Below are 18,475 nucleotides of genomic sequence, written 5' to 3' on the forward strand. Positions count from 1 at the left end.
ATACACTTCTTAGATATCTAGCCTCAGCTATTCATGAGAATTGTTTTGTACACTATGGTTCTCTCTGTGTGATGCAAAGGAATGATCCGTTCTTTGATAATTTAAGGGTACGCACACTGTTCTGTCATCTTTAGCTGATATAATTTCTTGTAATTTTGTAGCTAACATGATGTTTGTAATTTTGTATTTTTATAAAATAAAATCAGAAATAGATTTCTAGCAACGCGTCCTTTTCTCCAGGCTCAGTATATAGTAATTTCTGGCTCCCAGTCCCAAATCTGGCTGCTGTTTTTGAAATCAAAATGTGGACTCCTCCCCACTCATTTCCCCGCCCCGATCACATGGGGCTCCTCCTTTCCTGGGTTCTCTGGCCCTGACCCAGCATGGGAGAACTGAGTGCACTGCAGCATTAGTGGGTGTGGGGTTCACATTGCAAGAACTGCACATGGCTGGAGCAGAAGGTGCTGGCCCTTCCCTCCCCACAGTTAGCCATGCGCAATGCCTTCTTGTGGCATTACTGTTGCTAGTTCGGGACCTTTGTGAGATCTCACCCCACTGTCCCCACATCTCCTTGGTCCGCCGAGACCCTCTCTCTCCCAAGTCTCCTTCTGCCCTCCCACCCCGCACACAGCTGCTCTTTTCCCTAGGACTTGTGATCTCCCACCCCAGACTAACCAACCTTTCCCAGCCTCCTCAGGAGCAGAAGTGATCATTGACACTCTATGGCTGGCCCTTCCTCCTCAGCCTTCAACACGCGAAGAGCATCCTCTGACAACCCAACATCCTGGCCAAGGACTGCTGGCCAGCCAGTTTCCCCTTCTTCTATATTAATTATTGAAGATGCACCAAAACAGCCCAAGAGGAGGAAATGTTTCATCTATTTTCCGTTCACAGGCACAACATTAATTATAGAACGGTAGGTAGGGACATTCCCCAATGGCCTCATCTTGCTGTTTTGGATCTTTCTCTGGAGGATGACGGCTGGCCTGTCCCGTTTCCCTTGGCATCTCATCATTCCAAAACACACAGCTAGTAAGAGGTCCTCTGTGTATTCGCAAAAGAGGCCTGTAAGTAAGCAATCTGTGCCCATAGGTTTTACATTGCAGCGGGGCAGGGGTGGGGTGCAGGGAATCCGTGGGGGAGACAAAGTGTTACCCCCTCACGCGCTGCAGCCTCAATCCAAATCCTGCCTACAGCGGCATTATTTAATAAAAGAAGACAATACAGGGAGTTCTGATCACTGAATTCCCAGGTCGCCTCTGGTCTGGCCTGAAATATGCCAGTTAGGCTTCCTCCAAAGTTGTCAGAGAGAAGAACATGGGAAGCTGTCTTATCCTGAGTCAGACCACTGGTCCATCTAACTCAGTATTATCTTCTACACTGACTGGCAGCGGCTTCTCCCAGGTTGCAGGCAGGAGTCTCTCCCAGCCCTACCTGGAGATGCTGCCAGGGAGGGAACCAGGGACCTTCTGCATGCAAAGCAGACGCTCTTCCACTGAGCTACAGCCCCATTGCTTAAGAAGAATATCTTACAGCACTCGCATGGAGTCACCCATTCAAATGCAAATCAAGGCAGATCCTGCTTAGCAAAGGTGAAAATTCATACTTGCCATCACAAGTCCAACTCTCTTCCTGGGGGTGGGGAGGGGGGAGAGAAAGCCCTCCCACTAGGACTGGTCAGCATAAGAATCTCCATAAGATTACAACTCCAAACAATTCTAACTATTCGATTCTGCATTTGGTATTCAGATTCTGTATTTGGCGGGTTCTTCAGATCGAATATCTCCAAATCTGAATAGCCGGCCGTATATTCGCACAGCCCTAACCGGAGGAATGTGCAAGATAAAGGTGAATATGTGTGAATGGAGCGCCATGTAGTTCATTTTCATATCAACTGGTTTGGGGAAAAACATCATTTCTGCTGTAGAAATATATCCAGTTTTACCTTTCTCAGTGTCTCTGGGTGGGGTAGAGGCTTGAGGTGGTCCCACAGTGGCGTCCATGTGTTCAAGGCTCTTGCAATGGATCTGCCATTATTTCACAATCACTGTTGCTGAAATATCTCCATCGCTGATTTCCCAACCTCCTCCTGTTGCTTGCAGCAAAGGGAGGTGAGAGGTGAGTCTTCTCCTCTGGGCTAGGGAATGCAGCCGTTGCTAGAAGAATATTGATAAATAATATTCAGTATTGTCTGGTGAGTTCTGGGCCTACAGTGATCTTCTTCAGAGGCAGCTGTAAAAGCAATGTATAAAATATTACATGTTTTATAAGTGTGTGTGTGTGTATAAATATAAATATATAAATAAATATATAAATAAATGTAAATATGTAAATATAAATATATATAAACAAACTTAGAACTTCCACAATAATGCCAAAGTAGATCGAAAACCTGCACACATCCGACGTAAAATTTTTCAGTATGTTGTGGATTTAATAATACATGGTTCTACATTTGAGAAATGTTTCTGTCATATGAAATTCATTCTGAAGACTGATTATTTTGGTGCAACAATTAGAATGGGTTTTGTAGTCAAGAGAATTGACTATTCAGTGAGGCTGTCCACACAGCCGGAAACTTGGAAGGACAAGTTTTGGGACCCAGATTTGGGAGCTGTGCGCTCTCCCCATTTTTGGTTGTGTGGGAGCAACAACTAGGTAGGAGGAGGGAGAAGCCCGCCGGGTAGGACAGCTTTTCCTCCTACCTTCGTCAAATAATGGGTAGGATTGTGCTGCCCTGCCTAGCCTGGCTCCACCCTCCCACACCCTCAGTTCTCCCTCCTCCCTAATTGTTTGCACCCACACAGCCAAAAACTAGCAGCACACACAGCTCCCAAAACTGGGTAGGACACCAGTTTCCGGTTGTGTGAACAGCCTCAGTATCTTGTATAATTGTTTTAACCAAGAGCCCCTGGTGGCGCAGTGGTAAAACTGCCGCCCTGTAACCAGAAGGTTGCAAGTTCGATCCTGACCAGGGGCTCAAGGTTGACTCAGCCTTCCATCCTTCCGAGGTCGGTAAAATGAGTACCCAGAATGTTGGGGGGCAATATGCTAAATCATTGCTTAGAGAGCTCCGGCTATAGAGCGGTATATAAATGTAAGTGCTATTGCTATTGCTATTAAGAAACAGAAAATATTATATTGTGGTAAAATTATTTACACCTTAGTTTTAAATTATTTTTCAATATTCATTCAGCATCTTTGTGAATTCCCACTCCCCTTTGTTTTGCCTCGGGGTTAACTTGTTGCCCGACTGCTGTGGCTTCATCTGCTCTTAAGATGCTATGCCTTGCAGAGGGGGAAATGTACAGACACAAAGGTTGTGCCTGTAATTCTCCCCCTCTGCAACCAAAAGTAGCTGAGGGTGGGGAGTTGGATTAGGGCCACACTGCAGGAGGAGAGAGCTAGACCCCACTATGGTGGCCCATTTCCAGCATTGTTGATTCGGGGCACAAAGAAGACATGCCTGGTTTGACCTCCTATAAGATAATGCCAAATACTCTGGAGGCTTTTTCGTTTAGGGTAGGGATGATGGACAAGCTGTCATTGGATTACCCCAAGCAGGGGATGATGGGAGCTGTAGTCCAACAACAGCCTGGCCACCCCTGCTCTAAACAGAGGAGGGCAACCCAGATGATCAGGGGCCTGGAGCACCTTCCATATGAGGCAAGGCTACAGCATCTGGGGCTTTTTAGTTTAGAGAAAAGACATGACTATGGGGTGACATGATAGATGTCTATCAAATTAGGCACAATGTGGAGAGAGTGGAGAGAGAGAAATTCTTCTTCCTCTCTCCCAACACTAGAGCCAGGGGTCGCCCCATGAAACTGATGGCCAGGGAATTTAGAACCGACAAAAGGAAGGACTTTTTTCATACAGCACATCATTAATCAATAGGATTCTCTGACATGGGACGTATTCTTGGCCACCACCTTGGATGGCTTTAAAAGGGGTTACTTTAGACCAATTCATGGAGGACTGGTCTATCAATGGCTACTAGTCCTGATGGCTATAGACTACCTGCTCAGCAGCAGGATGCCTCTGGATCCCAGTTGCAGGGGAACAACAGCAGGAGAGAGGGCAGGCCTTGATCTCCTGCTTAGGAGCTTCCTGGAGGCATCTGGTGGGTCACTGTGGTAGGCAGAATGATGGACTAGATGGGCCTTGGGCCTGATCCAGCAGGGCTGTTCTTATGTAAGGGCTGGAGAGCTTGGCCACCCCTGGGTTGAGGGGTGGACCTGAGAGCCAGAGTTCCTAATGTTATGGGTACTGCAGATTCCTTCCTGATCAAGCCAATCCTTTAAGCATTCAAGCTCATCTTTCCAATAACTCAAGGACAGAGGCTCTGCACCTCTCCTTCTGAGAAGACCTTTCGACTCTGCGATGAAGCAAGGCCTGCCAGCCCAAGCTCTGAGAAAGAGGCAGCACAGTCATTCGGCTCCTGGGTCAGTTTCACTAATAGTTGCAAACGAAAGAGCCTGATGTTCCCTCAGGGGAAACTGTCTGGCCACAAAGCGAGTGGAGTGAAAACGCCTTTGTGGGCGCCGTGGGCGGAAAGGAGCAGTTACAGAAAGTGAGAGTTAATTTTGATCAAACAGGGCATTTGCAAGAAGGTTGAGAGAGCCCAGGACTTGGGGGAATCCTGAAGAGGCCACTACAAAGAGAAGAGAGAGAAAGGCAGAAAGCAGCACAGGTTGACGAGTCCTCGTATGCTGCGTGGAATTAGAACCGATTCGGGAGTCAATCCTGCACGGTCCATCTTGCAAGGCCCTCTTTCCAACACCGACCAACTACAATGGTTCCAGCAGGGGGTGGAAGGGACATAGGAACATAGGAAACTGCCATATACTGAGTCAGACCCTTGGTCCACCTAGCTCAGTATTGTCTTCACAGACTGGCAGTGGCTTCTCCAAGGTTGCAGGCAGGAATCTCTCTCAGCCCTATCTTGGAGAAGCCAGAGAGGGAACTTGAAACCTTCTGCTCTTCCCAGAGCGGCTTCATCCCCTGAGGGGAAGATCTTGCAGTGCTCACACATCAAGTCTCCCATTCAGATGCAACCAGGGCAGACCCTGCTTAGCTATGGGGACAAGTCATCTTGCTACCACAAGACCAGCTCTCCTCTCTTGATTTCCCCAGCACCCGTTATTCAGAGGAGCACCTTTCCTGTGAGAAGAGGCCCAGGCCTTTGGGGCCTTGCCATTCAAAAAAAAAGTAGGGATATCATTGCAATGTTTAAAATAATGCATGGTGTTGAAAGAGAACTGTTTTTTCTCCCTCTGTCATGATGATACTCAAACTTGGGGGTCATACCATGATATTGATGGGCAGTCAGTTGAGGACAGACCAAAAAAAAAAAGCACTTCTTCGTTCAATGGGTTATTCACTTGTGGAACTCACTGCCACAAGAGGGGGTGGTGATGGCCACTAGTTTAGATGGCTTGAAGGGGAAAATTAGACCCACTCATTATGGAGATGGAGTAGGAGAAGGAGTGGTGTGTATCACTGGCTGTTAGTCAAGCATGGCATTCAGAGGCCACCTGCCAATAGATAACAGTTGCTAGGCGGGCAGTAGAGAAGGGCTTTATGCCCCGTTCATGGGCTTCTTGGAGGCACCTGACTGGCCACTGTGGGAAGCAGAATGCCAGACTAGATGGGCCTTTGGGCTGGCCCAGGAGGGCCATTATTGTCAATTTGTTGTTTATAAAAGTGCCCCAAACGCCCTGGGCACTGCACCCAGTCAGAATGAAGGGAGCCCTGCCTGCAGGCCCCCCAAACAAAAGAGGAGAGATGGAGGAACTCCTCCTCCCTTGCCCTGCCTTGCAGCCATCTTGCATGTGTTGACCTTCTGGTGGCGTTTGGGTTTGGTTTGGTTTTGGACTCTCTGGCCCGGTTCGTGTCCACACTTGCTGCTTCTCTCTGGCAGCTGACAAGCCCGAGCCTGCCTTTCTGCCTTCTCATGACCAAAGACTCAGGGGTAGAGGGCACGCTGTCCAGCAGGGTTCTCAACCTTGGGTCCCTAGAGGAGGTGGTTGGACTACAGCTCCCATCATCCACAGACACTGCCACCGCCTTCAGTGTTGTAGTCCAACTGAGCCAAGCCTGGCCTACAGAGAGGATGCCAGGCGAATCGGAGCTGCCTTCTTCTTCATTTCTTCCCTGCCTGCCTCCCATGGAGCTTCTGTGAGGTTCTCCAGGAGGTTTTACGCACAGCAGATTGTACTGCAGGTTTACCAGGAGGCTTTACCATGAACTTAAAGCTGTCTCAAAAAACCGCTAGTGGAAAATAGTGGAGTTTTTTTTACTCCGTAGATAAATCGGGCTACACTCGGGCACAGTGGAAAACCCAAATTGCACATGTGAACTGCTCCCCGATAACTCGCAGGGACTTTGGGGGAAATCTGGCCGATCTGTGTACTGGTACCCTCCATTCCGGAGGAGATGCGAGCAAAAAGCAAAAACCTTGCGGTAAAACTGCTGTGCGTAAAACTCCCAGGTGGCCTCCCACCCAGGCAGGGAGCAGCTTCAGTCAGGCGGCTGCATCCTCTGCCATCAGTCCATGCCCTGGTCCTCCTGCAGCCTTTTCTTTCTTCACCACCCCACTCCCGACATTTCATCCTTTGGTCCATGTTAGGGCCTCAGGAATGCTCCTTGGGAATTGATCCTTAGGGAAGTCCTCAGGAATGCTCCTGCCGGTCAGAGATCCAATCTATGGGGCCGCTCCCATGGTGGGGCAGGTGGATGCGACCCTCTGAGTCAATCAGTCCTACAGCGTTTGCTGTCTGGTCACGAGAACGAAGAGAGTCAGCCGTTCCCCTCTCTTGCCTGGCCACAGCCTGCAGGCAGGCCCAGGACAGAAGGCAGAGCAAGATCAGCTGGGGCTGTGAGTCAGTCCCCGAGGTGGCCGGTTGGAGGGGTGGTGAGCTTCCCAGTCACTCCCAGTCCAGAGCTCCCTCGGCTCTGCCTCCCCGCCCTCCCGTGGAACAAGGACAGCTTTCCTGCATGGACCCTCCTGGCTGTGTTGCCTAAGCATCCTCTCTGAGCTGGGCAGTCCCTGAAGTTGGTTCTGAAGCAGATCTTGCAGAGAGGAGGAGGAGGAGGAGGAGGAGGAGGAGGAGAAGGAGTCCAGCCACTCTTGTGACATTCTTCTGCCAGGAAAAGAGTTGCTTTGACATACCCACAATTGCTTCTGGGGGGTTCCCTCTTTCTTAACATTTGAGCTGTCTTGCAGCAACTCCAGATTTCATCTGCTGCATCATCCTTTTCGCTTCCATCCCAGCTTCATTCAAAGAGCACACTGGAGATTAAAGACAACAACTAAGGTAATGTTTCCCTGCTAGCAACCCGGATGGCGGAGATGGAATAAGTCCTTGTTGCTGTGTGTTGGTTCCTAATAATGAAAGATACAAGACAGGTAAGGTGGCATCTTTTACTGGACTTGCGTTTTGTTCTTTGTGGTGTTATGAATGTGCAAGCTTTCAAGTGAGGCAGGAGTCTGTGCCTACAGATAAAAGAATTCAGTGTAACTGGAAAGCTTGTGAGCATAGGAAGATAAAAAGTTTGGGGTGAGCTTTTCCAGACTCCAGGGATTCTCTCAATACCTCCATTTCCTGTGGTATCGACCCTAGGGTGGCCGCTGGCCTAGGGCAGGACGTGTACCTGTACTTCACACAGAGGGGATCGAGTACAACTGGAAACTAGGTGCAAGCAAGGTAGCTGAATTTCCCTAGACTCTTCCCATGCAAAAGCACCATGTGGACATTCCTGTAATCTGAAAGCTTATATAATACTAACACTGTTGGTAATTCCAATAAAAGATGTCATGTATATATGTATGTATGTATTATTGCTAGGTCCCTCCCCTGAGGAACCTACATTCTAAATTTCAACAGTGGGGTGACACTTCAAAGGGGGGGGGGAACCCAGGGTATTAAGAAAAGGAAGTTACATGTACTTAAACTTTGTTTTGGGTGAGGAGAAAGGGGTGCTATTTCTTATTCATAACTTCTATCATTTGCCAGGAAAATCCCAAGTTTGTTAAGTGCCATATAAGTATCAGTTAAGCTTGGATGTGTAGGAGAAACAAGAAAAGAAAAGATGAAGTGCTTGTCAGATTAGAGCCGGGGTTTTCAAACCCTGTCTGAGGAAATTCTGCAATTCCTTGGAAGCTTACCAAGGGCTCCTCCACAAGATGACCAGTCGGGACAGACTAGCTTTCCTTCTGCAGCACTGTGCAGGCAAATGGGAGGGAGGGTTGCATTCTGGGGGTGCACTCTCACTTTACATGGGACAAGGGTGGAGCCAAACAGGCTGGATCATTGCCCGGAGTGACCAGTGGTCCAGTATTCTGTTGAAAGCATCTAGGTTTCACAGCAGACTGGCAAAAGATATTCCTGGATCCACAGCCTCACGATACAACATACCAATAAATAAAATAAATCAAAATTTCACGCTATTATCACCCTAATATTTCCAATTATTAAGGAACTATCAATTAAATGCAGTATAAAGATATTCATAGTAGTAGTAGTAGTAATTAACTGTATGAGTTCTAGTTGATTAATCTATTGATTATATTTGCATAGAAGTAAAAGCAATAGTGTTGAAGCATTCATTTCCAAAATGGTCTTAGGTTGGATTTCCAAATTCATAGGAGTACCTTTCCATCTCTGGAGGGTTAGAGTTTTGTCTCCAGAATAGCCTGGGAACTCTTTCCCACGGGATCCCCAAACCAGCATGGGTTAGCCACCTGCATGACTCAGGTTCAAGCCAGGGCTCTGCACTTCTTGGCCTGGGGTGGGGGTGTGGGGGAGGGTGCCACAGCCAAACTTCACCGAGGCCATCAAAAACTCTAGGACCAGCCCTATGTTCCTGCCTGCAGTTTTTAAAAGTACTTGACTCAGGGGCATAGCTATGGGGAAGGGGTCCCGTGTTCACCCTTCTCCCTGGTGGCCCCTTGGAGTGAGGGAGATAATACAGAGACTAGGGAGGGGTGGAGCTGGGGGCCCCTCAGGAACTGGGGAGCCGGGGTTCTTCGAACCCATCCACTCAATTATAGCTACACTCCTGACTTGACTCAAACCTTTTAAAAATGAAATGTCTGCTGTTCAAGCAATATGTTTTCCATTGGTCCAATTGTTTTTAACCGGAAAAACGAGCCAATTACATATTGCGGGCCGAATCAAAACCACCCTCAAGCCTTGAAACGGGCGTGGCTGAAATCCATGCAAAATGCAGCCCCACAGACGATTGCCCCTTTCTCTGGCCCAAGAGTGTACAAGCTCTTTGCCTGCTGAGCTTCTGTCTGCTCATACCACAACTCCCAAACACGGACCAGCAAATCCCTGGGGTGTGTGTGGGCTGGAGGTGCGGGTGAGAGAGAGATTCCATCTCAGCCCTGACCAGTTGGCTCCTGTCCCTGCTGACTTTAGAGGAGCTGAAATGCCACAGATAATCTCCTCCACCTCACCTCTAAGCTCATCCAGAGGAACTGCTGGAAAATCAAACAGCTGTAGAATGCCCTGCCTCTGGGCTAATATTTTCTCAACTCTCAAGACAATGGAGGAGCCAAATCTCCGAGAAACCGAGACGTACTTTGTTCTGGTGCTCGAAAACTGGAGGGTTGCTCCATCCTTACACCTGAAGAAGATTTGCATTGAAAAGCTGTAAGAGCAATCCATGATGATTGCTCCACCTGTGCTTCTATGGGAGTCACTGAACTGGGAAGGAAGCAGACTCAGAGCAAGGTCTAACCGACTTCACAGGGATGTTGTTGTTGTGAGAATAAGTGCACAAATAGAAGGTGACACTGAACTTAAGACGACCCCCTTAAAAATACAGGTTGAATGTAGGTTATGCCTATATTTACCTAAAAGGAAGAGGTAGGAACATAGGAAGCTGCCATATACTGAGTCAGACCCTTGGTCCATCTAGTTCAGTATTATCTGCCCAGATTGGCAGCGGCTTCTCCAAGGTTGCAGGCAGGAATCTCTCTCGGCTCTGTCTTGGAGATGCTGCCGGGGAGGGAACTTGGAACCTTCTGCTCTTCCCAGAGCGGCTCCATCCCCTGAGGGGAAGATCTATCTTGCAGTGCTCACACATCAAGTCTCCCATTCAGATGCAACCAGGGTAGACCCTGCTTAGCTAAGGGGACAAGTCATGCTGGCTACCACTGGACCCGCTCTCCTCTCCTAGGTCTTTGAATTTAAGATGCCACCGCCACCAATTTCTAACATCAAAGAATTGGGGTGGGGGGACGATGACTCTAGCCTCAGATTCCAGTCAGTGCCATACATCACCAAGCAGACTGGCTCCAGCTTTGAGGGGGCCCAGGGCAAAGGGTCCTTCCTAGACTGGCTGGGCCAGGCTTATCAGCCAATAGCCCCCAATGCCACCCAGCCTTGGCGATGGAAAGGAACACTTTATTGCAGCTCCTGCTGGCTCTTACTCGTTGGTGGCTGGTGGCGATGAGCACATTCTTTCTGTCTAGGTAGGAAGAGGTGAGCACAGGCAGAATATTGCTAGGGACATCAGTTGAAGAGAACCTTTTTCTCTAGGCATCTGTACAGCTAAGAGCTAAAGATGCTTCTTCCATATTATTTATTTATTTGATTTCTATACTGCCCTTCCAAAAATGGCTCAGGGCGGTTTGCATAGAGAAACAACAAATAAATAAGATGGCTCCCTGTCCCCAAAGGGCTCACAGTCTAAAAAGAAACATAAGACAGACGCTAGCAACAGCCACTGGAGGGATGCTGTACTGGGGGCGGAGAAGGCCAGTTACTCTCCCCCTGCTCAATAAAGAGAATCACCACCTTAAAAGGTGCCTCTTTGCCCAGTTAGCAGGGGTAGGCCCTGATGGCTGGACCACCAGTCTTTCCCAACTTTTTCCATTCAGATACATACTTCCATTTTTAAAAATTGGAGTATGCGGCCCCAACAGCCTCCCCCTCCCCCCTCCCCACAATGGTACCAGGAGTCAACACCGACTCGATGGCACAACTCTACTTTTACTTTTGCATGCTATTTGTTTGTTTCCTTCAGCCACAAATAGCACACACAGCACCGCCAGCACAACAGTTCGCAGTTCGCAACGTGCCGTGCTGACTCGCTCTGAGTCCGCTCCAGAAGGGGGCAGAGTTAAATGCCCCACTTTTGGAGCGGACTCAGAGCAAGACAGCGTGGCACACCAGCTGGGAAACACAATGCCCTCAGTGACGCCACATAGGACCCGCCATTTTTTCTCAGCATACCCCTTGGAATAGCTCAAAAGAACATTGATGGCTGTTGGCTACCAGCTACCACTCACAAGCCCACCTGCTCGTACGAGGACACGAGGGAGATAGTTTGGCAGTTGATATGCAGCTAGTAAAGGAGGGTGAGGCAGCAGGTAGTGGGCGGTGAAAGCAGCAGTGGCATTAGCAGCCACTACTTATTAGCTCTCCAGAAAAGTTCAGCACATGAAATTCAGATGGGGGTGGGGGTGGACAAGCAGATAGCAGCCTGTCTGTATTTTCGAGTCTGTCTAAGTCTGGGACTGTTCAGGTCCAAGATGAGACAACCATATAGGCCCAACCATTCACAGGCTTCTTCTGCAAAATGGAAACAATTCCCCTGGTTCTTTCACATGACCTTTTCATCCCAAGGCCTTCTGGGCTAGAAACCTAGACGAGGTCAACATCAGACAATGCCCACGGTTTTCATTGATGACAACAGGCAGAGAGAGAGAGATGGGACTGACTGAACCTCCTGAGGCAGGGAGTTCCAAAGCCTGTCCCCTGCTCCCGAGAAGGCCCTGTCCCAAATAGGTACCCATCAAACCTCAGCCAGGGTCTCCCCACATGAGCAAAGTGTGTGAGGAGGTTGATGTGAAAGAGAAATTGCTGAGGAACATGGCATGTGAAAATGAGAGCTACAACCTTTAATTGGTTTAACCAGAAGATTAATCAACCAATCGAGATGGCGGTTGCTTTAAAACTGGTCCTTTTTTCTAGCATTACCATCCTTAATTCACTGTTTTTTTAAATGGAAGGTCCAGATGATCTCACTGCCAGATCATTTTATCCCAATGCTTTCCTCTCATCTTTTTAGACCCGATTGCTGGTAATTGTTGGTGGTAAAAGGCAATTGCAGGGTCAGCCTGTCCACTGTGGACAGGCAAAATATGATTCAGGCTTTGCATGCTCCTCTGCCCTTAATTAAAAGCTTCCATCTTGGGCAGTAGTAGGATTAATTATGAATAGTCTGTTAATTGCCCCTTAACCAGTCAGCTTCTGCTTCTCTGCAGGGAGAGGGGCTTCTCGAGGGAGGGCAGGATGCCTCCTTGCCTTAAGGAGGCTATCATTAGACCATACTTGAAGACACTTGCATTGGATCCCGCAGGCAATTATTGACCTATCTCCAATCTCCCACAGTTGGGCAAAGTGACTGAATGAGTGGTGATTTCCAACTCCAGGCGGGAGTTTCTTGGAGGAAACTAGCATTTCAAATTGGTTTTTGAGAGGGCTGAGACTGCCTTGGTCGGTCTGATGGATGGTCTCTATTTAGGCATTGACAGGGAGAGTGTGACCCTGTCGACTCTCTTGGATCTCTCAGTGGCTTGCAATACCATCAGCCATAGTATCACGCTGGGTTGCCTGAGGGAGTTGGGGCTGGGTGGAACCGTTCCTACCTCTCAGGTAGATGCCAGATGGTGTCACTTGGAGACAGTTGCTCTTCAAAGTGAGAATTAAAGTATGGAGTTCTACAAAGTTCCATACTGTTTTTAACATCTACATGAAGCCACAGGGAGAGCTCATCAGGGGATTTGGCACAGGGTGCTATCAATATATGGATGACACCCAAATCTATTTCTCCCTATCAACCTTATCAAGAAATAGTATACCTTCCCTAAATGCCTGCCTGGAGGCAGTAATGGGCCGAAAGAGAGAAAGAGAGATTCACACAAAGCCTGCGGAAAAAGGCTCCTCTCAGGTTCCACTTTTAGTCATTGGGGAGCAGACACTCACCAATTCCATCTCAAAAAGGTGGAATTGGTGAGTGTCTGTTTGCTCCCCAGTGACTAAAAGTGAACCTGAGAGGAGCCATTTTCTGCAGGCTTTGTGCGAGTCCCTTATTTTTTATTTGCTGAGAACAGCACCTGGTGTTTTGTACTCTGTTCATGGCCTTTCACGTCTTCCTTCCTAGTCAAAAGAATTAGATCATCAGCACTTGACTATTTGTTTTGAATTGGGAGGAAAAGTGAGAGTGACATATTTTAACTGAGGCTGAAATCCGTGTGTCATGGCAGAAGGGAAAATCTTGAGTGGTTACTGAAGCAGTTTGGAGGCATCTGGGACAGAAAACTCAAGTTTTTCTGGGGCAAGCCCTGAGAGAGCGTGCACGCCGTCTACTTTTTAGCGTGCTTTCTTGCATTCCTTAGCATATTTTGGCTTTAGTTTTTCTGCTATTGCTGTTGCCACTGCTGTGAAACTGAAAACCTCTAAAGAAATTATGTGCCTTCACATCATGTCAGTGTTTGAGCTTTAAATTTGATAGAGATATTAGAGGAGTAACAAATCCTCCTCCTCCTCCTTCCTTGCCTGAACAAACCTTGGATTAGCCTAGTCAAATACGACAGGAGTTCCTTTTCCTGGGAGAGGTAAAACTTAAGCTGAGATAAAATATATGTTCTCAACAGGCACATATATCTTCCCATCAAAAGCATCATTTCTGTGACACTGGATGAGGGATAACAAACTAAAACCAGATCCAAATAAGATGGAGATATTGTCGGGGTGGTGGGTGGTGGTCAGGACCAGTGTTCCCTCTAACAGGGATTCCCAGAAGTTGTTGACTACAACTCCCAGAATCCCCAAGCAAAAGCCATTGCAGCTGGAGATTCTGGGAGTTGTGGTCAAGAACATCTGGGAACCCCTGTTAGAGGGAACACTGGTCAGGACTTGAGGAATTGTTTAGATCTGCCTGTTCTGTATGGGGTTACATTCCTGGACCCAAAGTTCTCCCTGGTTTATCAGGCTGAGGCAGTGGACAGGGCGCTTTCTGGACTATGAGATTTGCAACAGTTAAGGCGTTGCAAAGTGTGACAGAATAGTGCAACGGTTTAAAACCGAGAGTAAAGCATTATTCAATGCTTCGTTGTCGGCTGGTGGACATTCATATTTTCCGTCCATTGCAATGTGTTTTCAAGGCCGGACTGTCCATATTCTTCTTGAAATGTGTTTATCTGCCCCTCCTTCTGCTCCATTTGGGCCAACAGTGTTGTGGCGCGGGTGTGATGTGAATCTTTTTTTGGTAACTTCTCGGCTGTCTTGCACAAATCTGCCAGCAGGAGGAAGCACCATTCCAAAACAAAAATCTAACTTACTTATTTATTTATTTTATATACCGCCTTTCCAAAAAAGGCTCAGGGTGGTTTAAATGCAAATAAAAACCAATTAAAATCAATTAACAGTTAAAATCAAAACTATAAAAAAAGCATAAAACTAATTTACAGTTAAAACATTTAAACAGTTTAAAACCCTGGAAAACCAGGCCCAACACTTACAGCAGTCAAAAACAATTTACAACAAATTACAAACCCTGGAAGGCCAGGCCAAACAGAGGCTCTCCTGTAGGCCAGCAATGAATTCAGATTACGGATTTCTGCCGGGAGTGCCTTCCACTAGGGGTGTGCACGGAACCGGCTGGCCCAGTTCGGTTCGAGTTCGAACCGGACTCGAACCAGACCTGACCAGTTTGGTACCCCAGACCTTTAATAATAATAATAATAATAATAATAATAATAATAATAATAATAATAATTTTTACCTCGACTACAGTGATATCTGGTGTATTGTGTAGCAGATGTTTGTCTGTTTGTAGTCGGAAGTCCCATAATATTTTTACATCTCCATTTTCTTCAACTTTTTCAATTTTATGGTCCCACCAATTCTTGGCTACAGGTAGCTTGTATTTTTTGCAATCACTGTAGTCGAGAAGAAAGAAAAACAAGTCAAAATAATCGACATAGCAATACCAGGGGATAGCAGAATAGAAGAAAAAGAAATAGAAAAAATCACCAAATACAAAGATCTACAAATTGAAATTGAAAGGCTGTGGCAGAAGAAGACCAAAATAATCCCAGTGGTAATTGGCGCTCTGGGTGCAATTCCAAAAGGCCTTGAAGAGCACCTCAACACCATAGGAGCCACAGAAATCACCATCAGCCAGTTACAAAAAGCAGCTTTACTGGGAACAGCCTATATTCTGCGACGATATCTATAACAATTGACAATAAAATTCAGCCATCCCAGGTCCTTGGGAAGGACTCGATGTCTGGATAAAACAAACCAGTCAATAACACTTGTCTGACTGTGTAAACAAGAAATAATAATTTTTACTTTATCCCTTTGGGGGTAGTTGTTGGAGGCGGTGGTGGGGTCTGCGGAGGTTCCCCCTCACCCCGCCAGCCTTCCTTGCAGCCCAAACCAGCCTGTTCGGCCGGCTCTTTGGCCTCTTTGCGCCTTCCCCATCTGGCGTGGGTGGCCATTTTGGAGGCCGCCGCGCCTGCACATTTGGCCTCTGCATGACCCAGACGAGCTTACATTTTGCCTGTCTGTGTAAACAAGAAATAATAATAATAAATAATAATCAACTTTATTTGTTAGCCATCCCATAACAAATTGTTCTCAAATGGGCCAATTGCTCTTCCCCTGCTAAATATAAGTAAATCGCCACTTTAAAGGGTGCCTCTTTTGCTTACTTAGCAGGGGTTGACGGGACTCCCTGTCAATTTAAGAGCCTCTCCACCTCTGGCTATTTAAAAAAAAAACAACCACCTTAAGACACACCTGTTTTCTCAGGCTTTCTGCTTATTTTTTTAAAAACCGTATTAATTGTTTTAATTACATTTTAACTATGCGGTAATTTTAACTGTCATTTTTACTGTGTTTTAAATGGTTGTGCTCTGCTTGGAGATTCCTATGTCAGGCGGTTTATAAAAATGACTAACCAACAAACAAGCACATACATAATTGTGGTTTCCTTTCCTTATCCCCGCCCCCTTCTACTTCTTTTATAACAAAATAGTGTTATTTCACTGTAAACAATAAGAAACTATTCCTTTCAACTCCCCTCCTGAATAGCTGAATTAATCAGAGGCAATTAAGGAGCCATTCAATACTAATCCTGCACCGCACAGGAAGCAATTACAGGGGTAGAAGATGCTTTTAACTCATGCTTGCCAAAGAGGGCACATTTCTTAGTAAAGCCCTGGGATCCAAGCTAATGAGGCAAGGCGAGGCAGTTATCCCTGCTAACTGAGCCAAGAGGCACCTTTTTTTAAGTGGTGGTTCTCTTTATTTAGCAGGGGGAGAGCAACTGGTCCTGTCCATCCCCAGCACAGCAGCCCTCCAGTGGCTTTTGCTGGTGTCTATCTTATGTTTCTGTTTGCGATGCTGAGCCCTTTGGGGACAGGGAGCCATTTTATTTATATCTATGTAAGCCGCTTTGAAACTTTTGTTGGAAAGTGGTATATAAGTATTTGTTGTATATTCGTATTTGTGTTGCCTGGAGTGGCAGATGGGTGGAGGCAGCAGATGGGCTGTGTCCACTGAGTCCCCATCACCTCTGGCTGCTGAACCCCACTTGGATCTGGCACGGAACCCAAAAATGGTTGTTTGGCCATGGATCCGCTGCCACCTCCACTCCCATCTTCTTCCTCTTCTTCCCTCTCTGCCATGTCACTCTCTGCTGGATGGTGGGGAAGTTGGAGGGGAAGGAAGGAAGGAGACATCCATTCTGCTGCTCCGACGACTCCACCCTCTGTTTTTTTAACAGGTGGAGAGGGGGACGCAAGGCCAGGTAGGGGGAGGCAGGGACTCACTTTGTCTGCAAGGGTCCAACCAGGAGCTCCCGGTCAGACCCTTGCCAAGGCTTCAGATGAGAAGGAAGGCTGCTGCTGGCAACGTTCTCTTCTCACACAGATCCTTTGCAAGTGTCGGGTCAGGAGCTTCTGCCTTGTGAGTGGGGCTGCAGCCCTGGGGAGGGGCATTTCAGCCTAGACTCAGCTGTTGTTTATTAAATTGTACGTTCTCTTAGACAGTATAGCAGAAAGTTGTTTATAAATGAGTGTTTTGAAATACGAATATTGAATTAAATTCAATTGATCAATGTGAAAGGCAGATGATGAATTAACTTGACGATCTGTATGTTGATAGCTTGAGCAATAATATAAAAGGGTAGTTTTCTAAGAGAACAATCAGACACAAAAGTTGCTTAAATAATTTCCGTTGCCCATGTGGATGTGCCAGCACAGCCTGTACATGTCTTATTTTGTGTTCTTGATGCTTTTAACTTAATTTTGACAGAATTGTGTAACTGCTCATGACTTCCCATGTTCTAACCCCGAGGTCAGCTTGTTCTTCATTCTTCTTACCAGCATCTCCTTGGTCTCATAGTTTCAGTCTCACGGTTTTGGTAATCTCTGGCCTATATATTTAAAAATTCAGTCCCTGACATTATGTCACACATGATCAAGAAACAGGATTTGGAACAGGTATGCATTTAGGAGGAGATGAGAAGAATGGAAGAATTCAGCGATATACCTACAAGAATTCCTTAAGAGTTAGCAGGGTCAAATTCTGAAGGTAGTATCACTAACATGGTCACTCAAAAGAATCAAAGTAATTTGAGGGAGGAGATGTGGTCTTGTGGTAGGAAGCATTAATTGTCCCCTTTGCTAAGCAGGGTCTGCCTTGGTTTGCATTTGGAAGAGCATCTGCCCGCTTGCATGTAGAAGGTCCCAGGTTCAATCCCTGGCAGCATCTCCTGGTATTGCTGGGAGACTCCTGCTTGAAACCTTGGAGAGCTATTGCCAGTCTGTGTAGACAATACTGAGCTAGATGGCCAAGGATATGACTCGGTATAAGGCAGTTTACTATATTCCTATGTTTCGAGTCAGAACGTTTCGAGCTCGAAACGTTCTGCACATCTCTAGTCTATTATCTGATTTTGAGTTCTACGAGATTTTAGGTTATTGTTTAAAAAACCTGCTGCATTTTGTATGGTTCTGATGGTGTGTAGGTTGGTTAGGTGGTGGGACTGTTATACCAAATGTTTGTTTTCTTTTTTATCCTGGTCATTGGCCAAAAAAAAGATTGATTAGGTCACCTCCTATGCATGTCCTACCTTCTGCTCTGCTGATGGAATGGTTTGTAATTTCTTTCTCCTTTATTTATTGCATGAAAGATGCTGGAAGAACTTTGATTAAGTGCTGTTAAGGAGATGATGGGACATATGCCTTTTCCCACTAGTGGAGAGGGTCCGGGGCAGCAAGAAGCCCAAACCCTAGTGAGCTTGCAGTGACCTCTGATAGTTTTAGCTCAAACAAATCAAACACCATACACAAAAGCTTCTGACTGGGTGCAGATACAATATTTTTCAGTTAAGAAGCTTTAGTTGCAAGTCACAAGGTGATGCGTTATAGGACAACATGGTA

The 18,475-nt window shown here is 46.8% G+C and overlaps 1 protein-coding gene across 5 annotated transcripts in view; it reads right to left on the minus strand.

Annotated features, from left to right (window-relative positions):
• Positions 1 to 18,475, minus strand: part of HORMAD2 (HORMA domain containing 2) — a 141,288-nt gene that overhangs the window by 40,996 nt on the left and 81,817 nt on the right. For 2 of the 5 annotated variants that reach the window (XR_008312512.1, XR_008312513.1), the window contains exons 13-14: positions 14,806 to 14,962; positions 1,946 to 2,156 (exon numbers count right to left, since the gene is read on the minus strand). The gene's annotated coding sequence lies outside the window, so the exon portion shown is untranslated. Of the gene's footprint in view, positions 1 to 1,945; positions 2,233 to 7,174; positions 7,388 to 8,170; positions 8,404 to 14,805; positions 14,963 to 18,475 lie in introns of all 5 variants that reach the window. The other 3 variants (XR_008312516.1, XR_008312514.1, XR_008312515.1) reach the window with 3 other exon arrangements.

This window comes from Hemicordylus capensis, chromosome 15 (assembly GCF_027244095.1).
Source record: "Hemicordylus capensis ecotype Gifberg chromosome 15, rHemCap1.1.pri, whole genome shotgun sequence".
NCBI classification, from domain to species: domain Eukaryota; kingdom Metazoa; phylum Chordata; class Lepidosauria; order Squamata; family Cordylidae; genus Hemicordylus; species Hemicordylus capensis.